This window comes from Eriocheir sinensis, chromosome 6 (genome assembly GCF_024679095.1).
Source record: "Eriocheir sinensis breed Jianghai 21 chromosome 6, ASM2467909v1, whole genome shotgun sequence".
NCBI lineage: Eukaryota > Metazoa > Arthropoda > Malacostraca > Decapoda > Varunidae > Eriocheir > Eriocheir sinensis.
The window spans coordinates 8,497,113-8,513,862 of NC_066514.1; the positions used below are offsets into that span (position 1 = coordinate 8,497,113).

At 44.4% G+C, this 16,750-nt stretch overlaps 1 long non-coding RNA gene across 1 annotated transcript; it reads left to right on the forward strand.

The window, feature by feature from the left end:
- Window positions 1–277: 277 nt before the first annotated feature.
- Window positions 278–2,512, forward strand: LOC126986470 (uncharacterized). The gene is made up of 3 exons (XR_007739767.1): window positions 278–457; window positions 1,734–1,847; window positions 2,404–2,512. It is a non-coding gene; the product is annotated as an uncharacterized LOC126986470 (long non-coding RNA).
- Window positions 2,513–16,750: the final 14,238 nt, after the last annotated feature.

The window sequence follows — 16,750 nt, forward strand, 5'->3', positions numbered from 1 at the left end:
ATTTTGGTTCTCAATGACATTCTCCAACATTTCTGAAAATCATAATTATGAAAATGAAATTTATGACAATAAAATGTATGTATCATACTAATGATTAAACATGTAGATTCTATTTTGTTTCATCATTTCAATTCCAATAATGTTAGTGTCTTAAGTGATGATTGGCACTACCTTACTATTCAAAATAAATTCACTTACAGGATTTCAAAGGTAGCTTAAGGTTTAAGGAATCGTAATCACCAGGATGTACCCTTTCGACGCGAGCAAGTCCTCTGTATCTTTGAACTATGGGTACTGCCAGGATCTCACACACCACACACCCCATCTCCCTTCCTCAAGAGAGGACAGGTACCACTCCTAGTCACCGGAAAGACTCCGGCCTGAGCAAGCTCGAACCGCCGCCCTGTCAGACCATGAAGCCTGGCAGCGCAGCGCTCTAACCAGTTGCGCCATCCATGTGAGTTACTCAAACAGGTTCCTTTATTAAGTTTCTTTCCATGTCATCTCAGCCCCTGCGTTTTCGCAGCTAAGAAGAGTTATATCCACCTCATCAAAATTATGAATCAATTTGTACAGGGTGATCAGCTCTCCTCTCTCCCGTCTTCTTCTTTCCTGTATGTTTTCCTTGGTCTTTTTTTTCCCATTTCCATAACATGGAACTTGTTTGCATGAAATTCCATCTCCCATAACTGGCTCCATCTGTACACTCTGTCCAGGTCTTTTTGCAACTCTTCACAGTCTTCCTGCGTCCTCACTTTTCTTACTAACTTTGCATCGTCTGCAAAAAAGGCCCATATAACTTTTTTATACCAATCGCTATATCATTTATATATAACATGAATATTATTGGTGCCACGACTGAGCCTTGAGGAACTCCACTCTCTACCTTCCCCCAGTTTGGTTTATCCTCTCTAATCACCTTCCTCATTTCTCTTTCCATAGAGTAATCCTTCATCCACTCGATAACCTTTCCCGCCATTCATCCCCACTGCTATAGCTTCTAGATTAACCTTTTGTGTGGAACCTTGTCAAAAGCTTTTTCAGATCGATATATACACAATCAGCCCATCCTTCTCTTTCTTGCATCACGTCTATTGCTCTTGAATAGAAACATAGAAAGTTGGTGACACACGAATTCCCTTTTTCTAAATCCAAACTGTCCCTTATTTAGCCTATCGTGTTTTCCTTTTCTAAATGTTCGACCCTTTATTTTTGTATTATACTTTCACAGATATTGCACATTTCACTTGTCAAAGAGACTGCTCTGTAATTTAGTGGTTCAATTTTATCTCCACTTCCATAAATTGGTACAATGTGCGCTCCTTTCCATTCTAAGGGCAGTTTTTCCGTATTTATAGAGCATGTTATTATGTCATAAAGTGGTTCCAATAATTTATTTATACACCCTTTTAGCACTTGTCCCGAGATTCCATCTGGTCCCATCTTAGTATATTCTTAGTATATATTTATATTATTCAAATAGACATGTTTCGGTATATCCAGGACTTTCTACATTATCAGTCTGTTATTTGCTATAACATGGCTCTGAGGAGAAGGTCACTCTACCAAATGAGCCTGTACACTTACTTTAACATTGTTTGCTCATTGGCTGATATTATATATCGACCAAGAATTGGCAGACAAGGTATGTGGATTAGCTGCACATACATTTTTTTTTTAAACAAAATATCCAATGAAATGCTTATATATATAATAGTTGTTCATGCCAACAGGTGGGGGACCCCCTAGAGAGGAGTTCTCCCAAGTTGAGGAGGCCCTGCTCGACCTTCTTTCTCCCACAGGGTATGCAAGTCTGCCCATTCCTGACAGCGAGGGTGGTTCTTTGAGTAAGTAACTTGATTAACCATTTTCCGTATGTTTCTTTGCCTATACATAGTCTCAAAGCAGGAATTAATATTAGAACACAGAAATGGCTACTAATAAAATACATAGGATATAAATTTTGTCCAGACGAACTTACGTCATTACGAATATTTTCCATATGTACTTTATATCGTACAAACACCATACTAACTTTTGCATCCGAACTTTTCCATACAAACTTTTTTCATACAAACATTATCCCTGATGAACAATTGCATACGAATTTTAGACACAGACCTATTCCAAACAAGATTTGGTCCTAGAATCATCAGTGACAGTTCACCCAGATGTTAATCCTTCCCTTTCTGGTGGCTTCATAAATGTGTACCTGGGAAAGGTAAAGTGTGGCAACCTGGATGTCACACTGGCCCTGTGTCCCAGCAGGACAGTATGTTCCGGCATACCATGGGCTCAAGGGGCTGACGTGTTGGAGATAAGCACTGAGGCCACATGCAGCTTACCATATGTCCCCAACTTTACATGTGGTTGTGATAATACCATTTCCTAACTATATTTCAGATGTAGCTGGTGCTACACAGTGCCTTCCCTCTCAGGCTCTGGGTCCTGCTCAAGAAGGTACCCATCCCTCCACAAGTGGTACACCGCAGGGAGAGTTTACTGTCATGGTGATTGAAGGCGAGGCGGAGAATCCCAATAATATCTGATAGCAGCCTTGAGTCAAGGTGAATCATATAGTAACATCGTATTATGGTAGTTATTGAAAAAAAACGGTGCATTTTATTTGTATTTGGTTTAAAGCCTTAAACTGTGCACACCTTCCTTTGAAGTACATAAGTGTTCATTCTCATGAACGAATATTTTAAAATAAGACGCTATCAGCGGCATGAGAGTTTAATGACTAAAGAATGAGACGTTATGTGTCATTTGCTTAACTGTAATGGGTTAACAGATGAATATAAGAGAAACATTGTTGTTTACAGCAGCATGAGAAGTAGAGTGCTATATGTATTAGGTTTGTTTTGTACACTATTTTTGCCAAAAACCCTCTGCTTTCACTCTACCATTCCAAGATAAACATCACAACAAACTTGATGAAATTTTTGGGTTTACTTAAATTTTTGCATTTTTTTTTATTCTAGGTTTCATGGAGGAGATTAAGGTGGCACCTCAGCTTCTTAATGTAAATGAAGTACGGGACCTTATTTCCGACCTTGTGGGGACTCAAAGAGAGGCTGTGTCTTTACAGCGGGAGAATGTGGCACTGCAGCGGGAGTGTGTTGCAATGCAGCGGGAGACTGTGGCTGCCTTGCAGAAATTAGCTGAAACACCAGCAGGCATCCTAAAACTTGTCCAGGCTATGGGAGGCCGAATTAAATAGGAAGCCATAGGTTTTCCCCTCATTTAAGCAATTAAGGTTTAAATCATATAGGATTAAGCATTTTTTATTTCCTGGATTTTTTTCTCTCCTTTAATCACTAAGTTATGACGTAAATCTTAGAGGATCAAGTTATTTTGTCTTTCTTAAGGTTGTTAGTTTTTTTCTCATTGTTTTTTTTTAGTTTAGGTGTAAATATTGATTTTTTTTGTCTTTTTCAGGATTAAGTTTTGATGTAAATTTTTTTTTTTTTCTGTCTTTGGATTCTAGTCACGTTCCATTTGCTCCCGATACCAGAATCTCAAGTTGAGCTGTGCTACATTTTTAGTTCCTGATGTTTCTAGTCCCCTTTTCCATTTTTTTACCCAATACCATTTACCTCAAGTTGAGCTGCTATAATTTTCGTTTCTCAGGATTCTAGTATACCTCAAAGTGAGCTGTGCTGTAATCTTAGTTTCTCAGGATTGATTATATTAACACAAATATTTTATAATGCATAAGAGGTCATATTGGCATGTACTCTTTTATAATATTTTACTTATACTAAAATTTCTTTATTTTTTTAATAAAAGGAAACTATAGCTATACATCTGTAAACGGTTGGTAATGTTTATACTAAGATTTTATATTTTTCTATAAAAGGAGATCATGTTTTTTATACAATGTTGCGTATGGTTGAATATATTTACACTAAAATTTTAAAAATTCATTAACTCCTTATTTGTTGCTGAAGACTTAACTTAATGTTTTTTTTAATTACTTACAGAGAACTTAACAAAAAAAAAATTCTTCCTGTGAAATATACTCATACATACATGCATACATAGAGAGAGAGAGAGAGAGAGAGAGAGAGAGAGAGAGAGGAGGAGGAGGAAGATACAAAAATAATGAAATTACAACACACACACACACACACACACACACACACACACACACACACACACACACTTAAGCAGCTCCACTGCAGATCTCATGTAAACCATCTCTGGATGAGCTCCTTTCGGACAGTTGCCCCACGCTCATGGTGTCCGGCCGCAGGAGGCAAGTCTCCTTCTTCATCTTTCTGCTGGGGAGGTAATGAAAATAAATTAAAGATGAACTTAAGCAGTACTGGCATACTGTAGCATATGCCGAATAACTAGCACCTCCACTTGACATTGCTACTGCATATGTATGTTAATAAATCTACCCTAAACCTAAGTATACAAGGAGCACTGATACAGACAGCAATTTGTGGAGTATATAAAAGATAGCACTATCTCAATGAAATACAGAAGCACCTACAGCTGCTGTGGAGCTGGAACGCCACGTCTAACACAACGGTTGCGTAGCAGCAGACAAGCCGTCATGATCTTGGCACACTTCAGGGGAGTGTACTGCTGTTGGTGGTTGCGAGTGTTCTAAGTGCTAATCGGTTCACGGATAGAGAAAGTCATATCCGCCAGGGTTACTTTATTGGACAAAACATACACAGCTCATTACAGCAAGGATAACACATAGGATAGGTGTTTGTTTGTGTATGCGTTTGTGTGAATGTTGTTTGTGAAGGTTAACATTTAAGTGTGGGTGTATGTGTAGAACAATGTGTACGAATGGACGACAAGAGGACATGGACGGACAGTAGAAGATAAACAAGTAACAAGAGATAAACAATTAGACGCACAAGAAACAGCGAGACAGGAGCACGAACGAAAACATTGACACAAAGTAAAAATGAACATAGAGTCTATGCTGCAAGCTGGAGTGAGTAGTGCAGTGACAACAGCTACAGTAAGTCGAGCTGGAGTGAGTAATGCGGTGACAACAGCTACGGTGAGTCGAGCTGAAGTGTTGAGCAGCGAGGGGTTGAGCAGCGAGGAGTTGAGCAGCGAGGAGTTGAGCAGCGAGGAGTTGAGGAGCGTAAGGTGGGCTACGTGAGGTGGGCTACGTGAGGAGGGCCGCGTGAGTTGAGCTGCGTGAGGTGGGCTGCGTGAGGTGGGCTGCGGTGAGTTGAAAGGTTGGCTGTTTAATAGATCCTGGAAGGCTTGAATCCGCACTCCCAAATCGCGAACCACGTAGACGGGTTCTGAGCAGAAGAGTGGTGCTCTGAAGGACACCGCCGTAGTAGAGGAAGAGTTGCATGTCGTCGTCAGGTATGGTGAAGTCGAGCGGCGTGGAGATGGGCGAAAGGCACTGGCGTAAACGCACCGGGGGCCACGGCAGTCAGAGAGTGCGTCGAGGGAACTGCGTGTGAAGGCGCTAGCTGCCAGCAGGGGCCTCGGCAGTCGGTGAGAGTAGAACGACTGCGTGTGTTAAAGGCGCCAACTGCCAGCGTGTCAGGGGGGCCTCGGCAGTCCGTGAGGGCGTCGAACGACTGCGTGGTAAGGCGCTAGATGCCAGCGTGCCAGAGGCCACAGCCGGTTGAGGAGTGAGAGGCGCTAGCGTATGCCAGGAGCCGCGGCAGTCGTGAGTGCGTCGAACGACTGCGTGGGAAGGCGCTAGCTGCCAGCAGGGGCCTCGGTGGCTCGGGGAGTGAACCAGTGTTCAAAAAGGCACTGTAACACAACACTATATGCTCAGTAGGTAACACTGTGACACTAACTGTTGCTGGGGACGTGCTGCACTGAACTGTTGCTGGACACACTGCACTGTACACAAAGATCCACAAGTGAAAGATAATCCAAGAGGGCGGTGGTAGATCCAGGAGGCGGTGGTTAATCCAGGGGGCAGCTAGTAATCCCAGTGGGGTGTCACACTGTGTTTGCGTGTCTCTCTAAGTCTGTGTGGTGTGTGGTGGCGTATACACTGAGTCTATGGCGTGTACACCGAGTCTGTGTGTGGCGTGTACACTGAGTGTGTGGTACTGTGTGTCTCAGTAATATGTCGCACTGTGTTTGAGTGTTCACTGAGTCTGTGTAGTGTGTTACACGATGTGCGTGTCTCAGTCGCCGGACCAGCGGGAAGGCAGGAAGGGGAAAGGGTGGGGGTGGGTGAGCGCCGGGAAGAGCACTATGGGGCATAAAAGATGCCTGAAGGGTGCACAAGGGGCCTGGAGAGGGGGCACAAAGGGGGCCTGGAGGGGGCGCTGAAGGTGCCTGGAGGAGGCGCGCAGAGGGTGCCTGGAGGGGGCGCACAGAGGGTGCCTGGAGAGGGGCAAAGAAGGTGCCTGGAGAGGGGCACAGAAGGTGCCTGGGGAAGGCGCAGACGGCGCCGGGGGGTGGGCGGGGGAGAACCCTGAAGGTGGCAACCACGCCTACGGCGTAATGTTTCTCCCGACCTGAGTGCTCAGCCCCACGAACCCCGAATGGAGGTGAGGATTTTTGCCCCAGGAGAGGGCGGACGAATGGACAAGTTACCCTGCCCAGGTCCTCCACTCTAGGAGAGAGTGCCCTTGGTACGGCACCGGCTATAAGCCACCTTGAACCATAGCAACACTGCAGGGTCACCAATTGTTGGTGGTTGCGAGTGTTCTAAGTGCTAATCGGTTCACGGATAGAGAAAGTCATATCCGCCAGGGTTACTTTATTGGACAAAACATACACAGCTCATTACAACAAGGACAACACATAGGATAGGTGTTTGTTTGTGTATGCGTTTGTGTGAATGTTGTTTGTGAAGGTTAACATTTAAGTGTGGGTGTATGTGTAGAACAATGTGTACGAATGGACGACAAGAGGACATGGACGGACAGTAGAAGATAAACAAGTAACAAGAGATAAACAATTAGACGCACAAGAAACAGCGAGACAGGAGCACGAACGAAAACATTGACACAAAGTAAAAATGAACATAGAGTCTATGCTGCAACGCCCCATTTTCTTATTGTCACTGAGGGGAAGGAACACGGAATTTGAGCGGTTACTGCTACAGATTACTCCCCCCCCCCCCCCCAGTGACGAGGAAGGAGGAACGAAATCTTCTCTGGTGCTGAGGCGCTGTGGCAGACGGTGATGCGTTGCGCTGAGTAGCGTTGTGCGATGAGTTGCGCTGAGTAGAGTTGTGTTGAGGAACGGTAAGTTGCGCTGAGTAGTTCAGCTACGGTGAGTCGAGCTGGGGCGAGTAATGCAGTGACAACAGGTACAGTAAGTCGAGCTGGAGTGAGTAGTGCAGTGGCAACAGCTACGGTGAGTCGAGCTGGAGTGAGTAATGCGGTAACAACAGCTACGGTGATTCGAGCTGGAGTGAGTAGTGCAGTGACAACAGCTACAGTACGTCGAGCTGGAGTGAGTAATGCGGTGACAACAGCTACGGTGAGTCGAGCTGAAGTGTTGAGCAGCGAGGGGTTGAGCAGCGAGGAGTTGAGCAGCGAGGAGTTGAGCAGCAAGAGTTGAGGAGCGTGAGTTGAGGAGCGTGAGTTGAGGAGCGTAAGGTGGGCTGCGTGAGGTGGGTTGCGTGAGGTGGGCCGCGTGAGTTGAGCTGCGTGAGGTGGGCTGCGTGAGGTGGGCTGGGTGAGGTGGGCTGCGGTGAGTTGAAAGGTTGGCTGTTTAATAGATCCTGGAAGGCTTGAATCCGCACTCCCAAATCGCGAACCACATAGACGGGTTCTGAGCAGAAGAGTGGTGCTCTGAAGGACACCGCCGTAGTAGAGGAAGAGTTGCATGTCGTCGTCAGGTATGGTGAAGTCGAGCGGCGTGGAGATGGGCGAAAGGCACTGGCGTAAACGCACCGGGGGCCACGGCAGTCAGAGAGTGCGTCGAGGGAACTGCGTGTGAAGGCGCTAGCTGCCAGCAGGGGCCTCGGCAGTCGGTGAGAGTAGAACGACTGCGTGTTGTAAAGGCGCCAACTGCCAGCGTGCCAGGGGGGCCTCGGCAGTCCGTGAGGGCGTCGAACGACTGCGTGGTAAGGCGCTAGATGCCAGCGTGCCAGAGGCCACAGCCGGTTGAGGAGTAAGAGGCGCTAGCATATGCCAGGAGCCGCGGCAGTCGTGAGTGCGTCGAACGACTGCGTGGGAAGGCGCTAGCTGCCAGCAGGGGCCTCGGTGGCTCGGGGAGTGAACCAGTGTTCAAAAAGGCACTGTAACACAACACTATATGCTTAGTAGGTAACACTGTGACACTAACTGTTGCTGGGGACGTGCTGCACTGAACTGTTGCTGGACACACTGCACTGTACACAAAGATCCACAAGTGAAAGATAATCCAAGAGGGCGGTGGTAGATCCAGGAGGCGGTGGTTAATCCAGGGGGCAGCTAGTAATCCCAGTGGGGTGTCACACTGTGTTTGCGTGTCTCTCTAAGTCTGTGGTGTGTGGTGGCGTATACACTGAGTCTATGGCGTGTACACCGAGTCTGTGTGTGGCGTGTACACTGAGTGTGTGGTACTGTGTGTCTCAGTAATATGTCGCACTGTGTTTGAGTGTTCACTGAGTCTGTGTAGTGTGTTACACGATGTGCGTGTCTCAGTCGCCGGACCAGCGGGAAGGCAGGAAGGGGAAAGGGTGGGGGTGGGTGGGTGAGCGCCGGGAAGAGCACTATGGGGCATAAAAGATGCCTGAAGGGTGCACAAGGGGCCTGGAGAGGGGGCACAAAGGGGGCCTGGAGGAGGCGCTGAAGGTGCCTGGAGGAGGCGCGCAGAGGGTGCCTGGAGGGGCGCACAGAGGGTGCCTGGAGAGGGGCAAAGAAGGTGCCTGGAGAGGGGCACAGAAGGTGCCTGGAGAGGGGCACAGAAGGTGCCTGGGGAAGGCGCAGAAGGCGCCTGGGGGAGGGCGGGGGAGAACCCTGAAGGTGGCAACCACGCCTACGGCGTAATGTTTCTCCCGACCTGAGTGCTCAGCCCCACGAACCCCGAATGGAGGTGAGGATTTTTGCCCCAGGAGAGGGCGGACGAATGGACAAGTTACCCTGCCCAGGTCCTCCACTCTAGGAGAGAGTGCCCTTGGTACGGCACCAGCTATAAGCCACCTTGAACCATAGCAACACTGCAGGGTCACCAATTGTTGGTGGTTGCGAGTGTTCTAAGTGCTAATCGGTTCACGGATAGAGAAAGTCATATCCGCCAGGGTTACTTTATTGGACAAAACATACACAGCTCATTACAACAAGGACAACACATAGGATAGGTGTTTGTTTGTGTATGCGTTTGTGTGAATGTTGTTTGTGAAGGTTGACATTTAAGTGTGGGTGTATGTGTAGAACAATGTGTACGAATGGACGACAAGAGGACATGGACGGGCAGTAGAAGATAAACAAGTAACAAGAGATAAACAATTAGACGCACAAGAAACAGCGAGACAGGAGCACGAACGAAAACATTGACACAAAATAAAAATGAACATAGAGTCTATGCTGCAACGCCCCATTTTCTTATGGTCACTGAGGGGAAGGAACACGGAATTTGAGCGGTGACTGCTACACTGCAACACTCCACCAGACCTGTGGAGACACCTGTACATGAAAATGTATGTTAGGCAACTACAAAAACTTTTAGTAGTGATTACTGTAACCCATCCTTCAACACTTTACTGCACCACATTGGACAAATTAACCTCTTAAGGTTTCATGATAAGGCTAACTCTAGCAAAGAGGCAAATTAAGTGGTACAGAACTGAAAGCAAAGCTACCTGAAGCGACTTTTCAAGACCCCAAACGTTTGCTCCACAACAAAACGTGTCCTAATGTGAGCCCTGCTGTAGCGCTCCTCTGCTGCTGTCTTTGGGTTAGCTACAGGGGTAATCAGCCATGATTCTAAAGGGTAGCCGCTGTCACCTGCATTATAACAAAGCATAAAGCAAAAGAATTATAATAACTTATCTTTATCCTAAGGATGAACACCTCACCATACACACCTAGGAGTAGGTACTCTCCAAACTCTCCTTCAGCAAATCGCTCCCGCAAGTAGCTGTTGCGCCAAATGAATGAATCATTTGTTGTCCCTGCGAATGAGTTATTGTGATGAAACCTACATCTGCACTGTAATAAACATTTACCTGTTTATTGGCATATGTACTATGGAGGAATTATAACCAGGCTTAGATATTATAATTAGTACTCAAAATTTCCGGTTAGGTAATAATGTGTCGAGTACCGACTGACATCCTAATATTTGAAATTACCTGGGAATCTGACACAGTAACTAGTGATCAAGCCAGCAGCATCGCATGCGACTTGTATGTTTAGCGAATGGAACCTTTACCTGTTTATGTACAGGGCCTCATCAATTCTTGGACCCTTGGTGGCAACATGTGTACCTGTGGACATTTTTTCACATAAATATTTGCATATTCAATGACAACGTAAATATAAATATACATGCTGATGTATCAATTATTACTTCAACAACAGCAAACCATTATTTTCATCATTGATAAATATTTTTTTCTGGACAGTTATTTAGAGTCTTACACTCAATAGCTCCAACAACTCTGGGCAAATTGCGTATTCTTGAAAAGTTTCTAGCCACTGCTCTTCTTCCTTGTTCTGAAGAGGGCATCTTTATCTCACGCATTGCCTTGTTGGACAAAGCATTTGCCACATCCATGAACACCCGGCTTACACTTGGCTGAAAAGGACCTGAAACAGTAACATGGAATTAATCTCATCAGTTGATTACTGGAGCTTAATGCAGTTTCAATAATATATCCAGTATCAGGCCCTGCATCCCCCAAACTATCTAAAAGTAATATGCATAGAATTCCTTGAGCACCCTCATGTCTGTCTCATTCTTGCAAGAAAATTCGGTATTTGTGAAGTTTCGTCTCACACAACAATTTGTATGTTGTTTGCATCTACATTACGACAATTCCAACAACTTTTCTTAATTAATAACGTTTTCCCCGCAAATTAATATTAAGGGATAGTGAAAAAAATAGGAGGTTAGGTTAGGTTAGTTAGGATAGGTTAGGGTAAATTGGGATATAAGCAATTTTAAGCTTCACTTCCACGGGAAATGACTAGTTTCTGCCATTCCCCCCCCCCAAAAAAAAAAAAAATTATCCACGGGTCCCCCAAGATTGTTATGGTGGAAGTGGGGGAGTATCTCAGAAAATGTTTTTTCCCATGGAATTCAAGGTCACAGTTGCATGAATCACATTAAAAACAGTGTGTGTGTGTGTGGGGGGGGGGGGGGGTATATGTTTCATGAGAAAATGGTGGGCGAGATGAAACTTCACAAATTCCGAAAATTCCTGGACACTCATTTTTTTTCATTAAGGATATGGTTCGATTACATTACAGATACCTCTAGGTGAAGCTTGGTGATAACAAACGCCTAGTTTAACTATGAAGGGTTAAAAGGATACTGCTACTACAAGACTCAGTGGCTACACTGAGTTGGAAGTCGTATTCAGGAGTTCTTACCGCTGGTATTATTGCTAATAAGAAACTTCCCGGTAATGTTTCCAATAACTTGTTGGAAAGAGCCACTGGCATACATTATCAGTGCCAGCAGCACCTGTGTGCAGGTGGGGGATGGCGTGTGCCCTCCTCGTCCTCCTCTGTAGATAGGGCTCAAGCTCCGCTATCAGCCGAGTGATCTCTTGTCGAGGGAGTCTGTACTAACTGCTGAGCTCTGCATCACTCACGGAGAGAGGGTCAAGGCGATCACGTATTCTCCTTTCTCTCCTTAAAGCACGGTCATGCAAAACAGCGATAAGAATCTCCATCGTGGGTGCTGGCAGTGGTCTGACTGAGGATGTAAACAAACGCAACCCCTGTACCATCTCGCTTTTATGGAAGGAATTTCCCATATTACCTCTTACTTTTATTTATTTGTCAAGAAACACTAATTATGACATATTTCATGTCAATATAAAGAAGGTTGTAAGAGTTACACCAACTCCGTCGAGGTCGTAACTTACATCCTCCTTACAACTCCTTAACAACCTCCCGGATGCTTCCTGAATTCGGCGGAGGTTGTACCTCGGCCTTCCACCGTTGTAAGGCTTACAACCTGCTCTCTGAATATGGCCCCAGGCAGACTACAACCGGCGGAAGGGCCGGCCAAGCTCCTCGCCCGACGAGGACTGGCGTGTCACTGATGGCAGTGCATCGTTTTTTTTTTTTTTTTATGTTTACCTGCACGATGGCAGAAGGGGCTATGTTGAGAGCCCGGCAGAGGAGCTAGGCGTCAAGCCATGAGGCCCTGCCTAGCTGGTTGGGGGGCACGGGTGCATTTTGCACCCGTAGCCGGACCCGAACGAGCAACTCAGCAGTCTATTATAACCCGGCAGCGTCAGCGGACCCATTTTTGGGCTCCCGCGAGTCGGTCCACTGAAACGGTGGACCCCGTATGGGGCTCGGCTCAAAACACCTAATTCGAGCTAATTGCAGGCGGTAGCGGCATTGAGCAACCCACCATGCATGCCCTGGGTCAATGTGAAGGGTAATTGATCTTGAGGTTGGCTTATTTGTCATAGGTGGTGCTGTAAGGTCATGGCAGACTGAATTAGCTATCCATACAGTAATCACTTGTCAAATTCTCTATAGTAAACAACAAGCGACTCTCGGCTAGATGCCACGTGTCACGAGACTGTTTATTTTGTAACAAATACCACCCAAAAAGAATGGAGTTTGAGTTTAAATGATATTTTTAACGGCTTTATGGTTATGAGAGGAGTACTCTGAGATACGTTCCATGCTCTTTTCTTAGTCTCAAAATGCAGTGTAATGATGCCGTTTCTCGGCCACTTCTCGGCTTTCCCATGGCCGAAGCCCACGGGATAAGCTGGCTCAAAGGCCGGGAGAGTTGCTCGCTCGACGAGTGCTGGCGTTCCACCGGCAGTGCATCGTTGTTGTTGTTATTGTTTTATGTTTACCTGCACGTTGGCAGGAGGGGCTATGTAGAGAGCCCTGCAGAGGAGCTAGGCGTCAGGCCATGAGGCGCTGCCTAGCTGGTCGGGGGCACGGGTGCATTTTGCACCCGTAGCCGGAGCCGAGCGAGCAACTCAGCAGTCTATAAGCTGGCTCAAAGGCCAGGAGAGTTGCTCGCTCGACGAGTGTTGGCGTTCCACTGCAGTGCATCTTCTTAAGATTTACCCCCTTAATAGGGGGACAGGGTCTTTGGCCAAAAGACGGCCCTGTAAGGGGGGGCGGGCAATTCAAGTCCCGGCGGGTGTAGGGACGCCTCCGCCGCCGCCACAGCCACGGGTAACACCCGGCAAGCAGCGACGGAGGCACGGGCTCTCAGGGCAGGCGCCCAGTAGACACCCGTAGCGGTGCACGGGCGAGCAGCCGACCGGTCGACTTGACTGCTGCGGGGGGGCCCAAAGCGAGGATACCCAGGCGGGTCAACCACGCCGCCGCAGAAGGACCCCACAGCTGCTCGCCCGACTGCAGTGTATCGGGTACGCGGCCTTTATATACCCGAACATCAAGAGGCAAAAATGACTGCCTCAAACCGCTGTCCAATCAGCGACGAGCTTACATCAACAGCTTAAAATACATTTGCAAGCTACATGTATATAATATATAACTTTAAAAAAAAATAATAACCGTAGAGCAGTTTTCATTGGGCTCAACCATTTAAACAATATGCGTATTGTGTGAAGTGTCATGCAATGATAAAACGATGGAACTGGCACTGATAAATAATCGGAGGAGTATCGTTTCGTAGCGTAGCCTAATACTGCCCCTTTCTGAAAAAAGATTTTGATTTCAAAAATGATGTTATTATTATGCTATGAAATACGAAAATAATAGTGGAAGATCAGTTTTCACTGCCACTGACCATTATAACAATATGTACTTCTATTAAATTTTAAAATAATAACCAAAGAACAGATGTCAATGCCATTAAGCACTATGGCAATACGTACTTCTACTAAACTCTCACCTGTATGTTATTTATACAATGTTATAACAATGGAATTGGCACTGAGGACAAGTGTTTCGTAACGTAGCCTAATATTTCCCCTTCTACATTAAAGCTTTATATGTTAAAACCAAAATATGCTATGAATGCAATGTTCCCAGGAATGTAAAGCCATGAAATCACCCCCCCCCACACCCACACCCGCTCATGATATACGAAAATCATAAAAAGAGATCAGTTTTTGCAATGATATTTCAACGGAATATTTTCATAAGCTTCAGAAACTGACGTGTTACCAAAAAAGTCAAACAATCTGTTAGTTATAATTACCCATGTGCTTTTTTGTATTGTATATTAGGAATTCTTATACAAAAAAGGACGTATTGCATTAAATTAGCGTCATCAAATGACGCATATATTATAAAAGCTGACTCCTAAGGAGTAAAATTCTGTTCCCTGAATCGCTAGCTTTAGAATACTTGTCAACAACGAAAAGAACAATATGCCAGTGGTTCAGAGAACAGAATATAACTTCTCATAAGTCAGTTTTCTAATCTATATGTCATTTGATAACGCTCATTAAGTGCAATACGTTTTTTTTTTCGTGTGTGTATTGATTAAATGACTTCGTTGTTGAAAAGTATTCCAAAGATTATTCTATTCCTCTTCAATAAAGTGATGTCCGCTATTCTCGTCTTTTAATCAATATGAATAAAAAATCATCTCAACGTTTGACACAGCAGCTGTTTTATGAACGTGAAAATGAAAATTCATGAAAATCCGATTCACTTTTTTCAACCTTTTTGAAATACTTAATGTGAGAGCCGACAGCATCTAAGAATAAGGGCCTAATTATGCAACATAAAACATGTATCATTTAACAAATAGCAAGTATACTAAGCAAAGAACACTATCAACAATAGCAACACACACTAGCCTCCCACTGTTTCATGAAACAAATAACTGATATCTCAAGCAATTTACTATGTCAACAATAGCAACAAACACTAGCCTCACCACTGTTTCATGAAACAAATAACTGATATCTCAAGCAATTTACTATGTCAACAATAGCAACAAACACTAGCCTCTCACTGTTTCATGAAACAAATAACTGATATCTCAAGCAATTTACTATGTCAACAATAGCAACAAACACTAGCCTCCCACTGTTTCATGAAACATATAACTGATATCTCAAGCAATTTACTATGTCAACAATAGCAACAAACACTAGCCTCTCACTGTTTCATGAAACATATAACTGATATCTCAAGCAATTTACTATGTCAACAATAGCAACAAACACTAGCCTCTCACTGTTTCATGAAACATATAACTGATATCTCAAGCAATTTACTATGTCAACAATAGCAACAAACACTAGCCTCTCACTGTTTCATGAAAGAAATAACTGATACCTCAAGCAATTTACCATGTCAACAATAGCAACAAATAGTATAGCCTATCACTGCCCACTATACATATAACAGCATCAATAGCAGCTGTCTCCATCATATTTCCCATTCCTGTTAGCAGGGAACGGGAGGGTGGGCTGGGTGGCAGTGAGGCAGCCAGGTAAATGTGTGCAGGTAAAGGTGGCGTAATTGGCAGCATAAAACAATGAGCATGGATATGCTATCAGTTAGATAAGTATCAAGGCACCTCTCCATCCGAAATTGATCTCTTGTGGACACAACTCAATTTGCTTATGCAAGAGCAGCGCTATGCGAGCTTTTTTATTTTCCTTTATGTTTCCTTTGCTATATAAAAAAAAATAAAGATCATAAAAGAAATGGATTATAGAAATAATTGAGAGAAGAGTAGTACTTCATTATTTAGTAGTTAGTTAGTGGTTAGTATAAGATTACATGCATGTAATGTCACCTGTTGCAGATTTAAGGTGTGTCTGCGGCTGACGCAGGCATCTACCAGTGCCACGTACCCGTCAGCTTGGAAGAGCTCAAGGTGGAAGCCGCCCAGCCTGTTGTGGTAAGATTTTAATGTTGGATCATTTTCTTAGTTAAGAGATGGACGAATGTGAGTGTTTCGTTTCAGTAATAGATTGGTAATGCTTTTATTTTTATCGGGAAGCCTGGAAAGGGTTGAGAACTTGAGAGATATAGCAAAGTGCCATATGCCATCAGGTCAATATCATGAATTGGAACTTAAATAAAAAGAGGACTTGGATATACAATAACGTAAAGGTTTAAATGCAAAAATAGACTTGCCTACATTATTAGTTTCATACCTTATCAAAGCCTTCATGTCAATATGAATCATGCCTATACATCTTAGAAACTTGAACATATTACTCATAAATATAAGACCAAAATTTTTTAATTCAGTTCGAAAACAGATTAGCCTACATTATAATGTTACTGTCTTTCACGTCGAACCCTTCAGGTCGATATCATATCTTGAAACTCTACAAAATAAAAACTAAGAAAAAAAAAAGTTTATATGCAAAAATAGCCTAGCCTACATGATATATATTTTTTTTCACATTTCGTCAAAGCCTTCAGGTCAACATGAATCATTCCTGTATAGCTTGGAAACTCTAAAAAGGACTAATGGCCTCTTTCACAGTTCGCCATGATGTGTTAGTAAGCCTGCAAATCAACACCAAAGACTTAGAAAATTCATTGCGTAGTGTTTTGTGTTCATGCACAAGTTAATACTTCTGAGGAAATCATATGGGACATCTCTTGTGTGTGTGGTGCTGCATCGAAAACCTAACCATTACGGAGTGTAAAAGACTAAAGTTTCGTTCGGGCGATTACAAAGCCACTACGATGGACTGTGG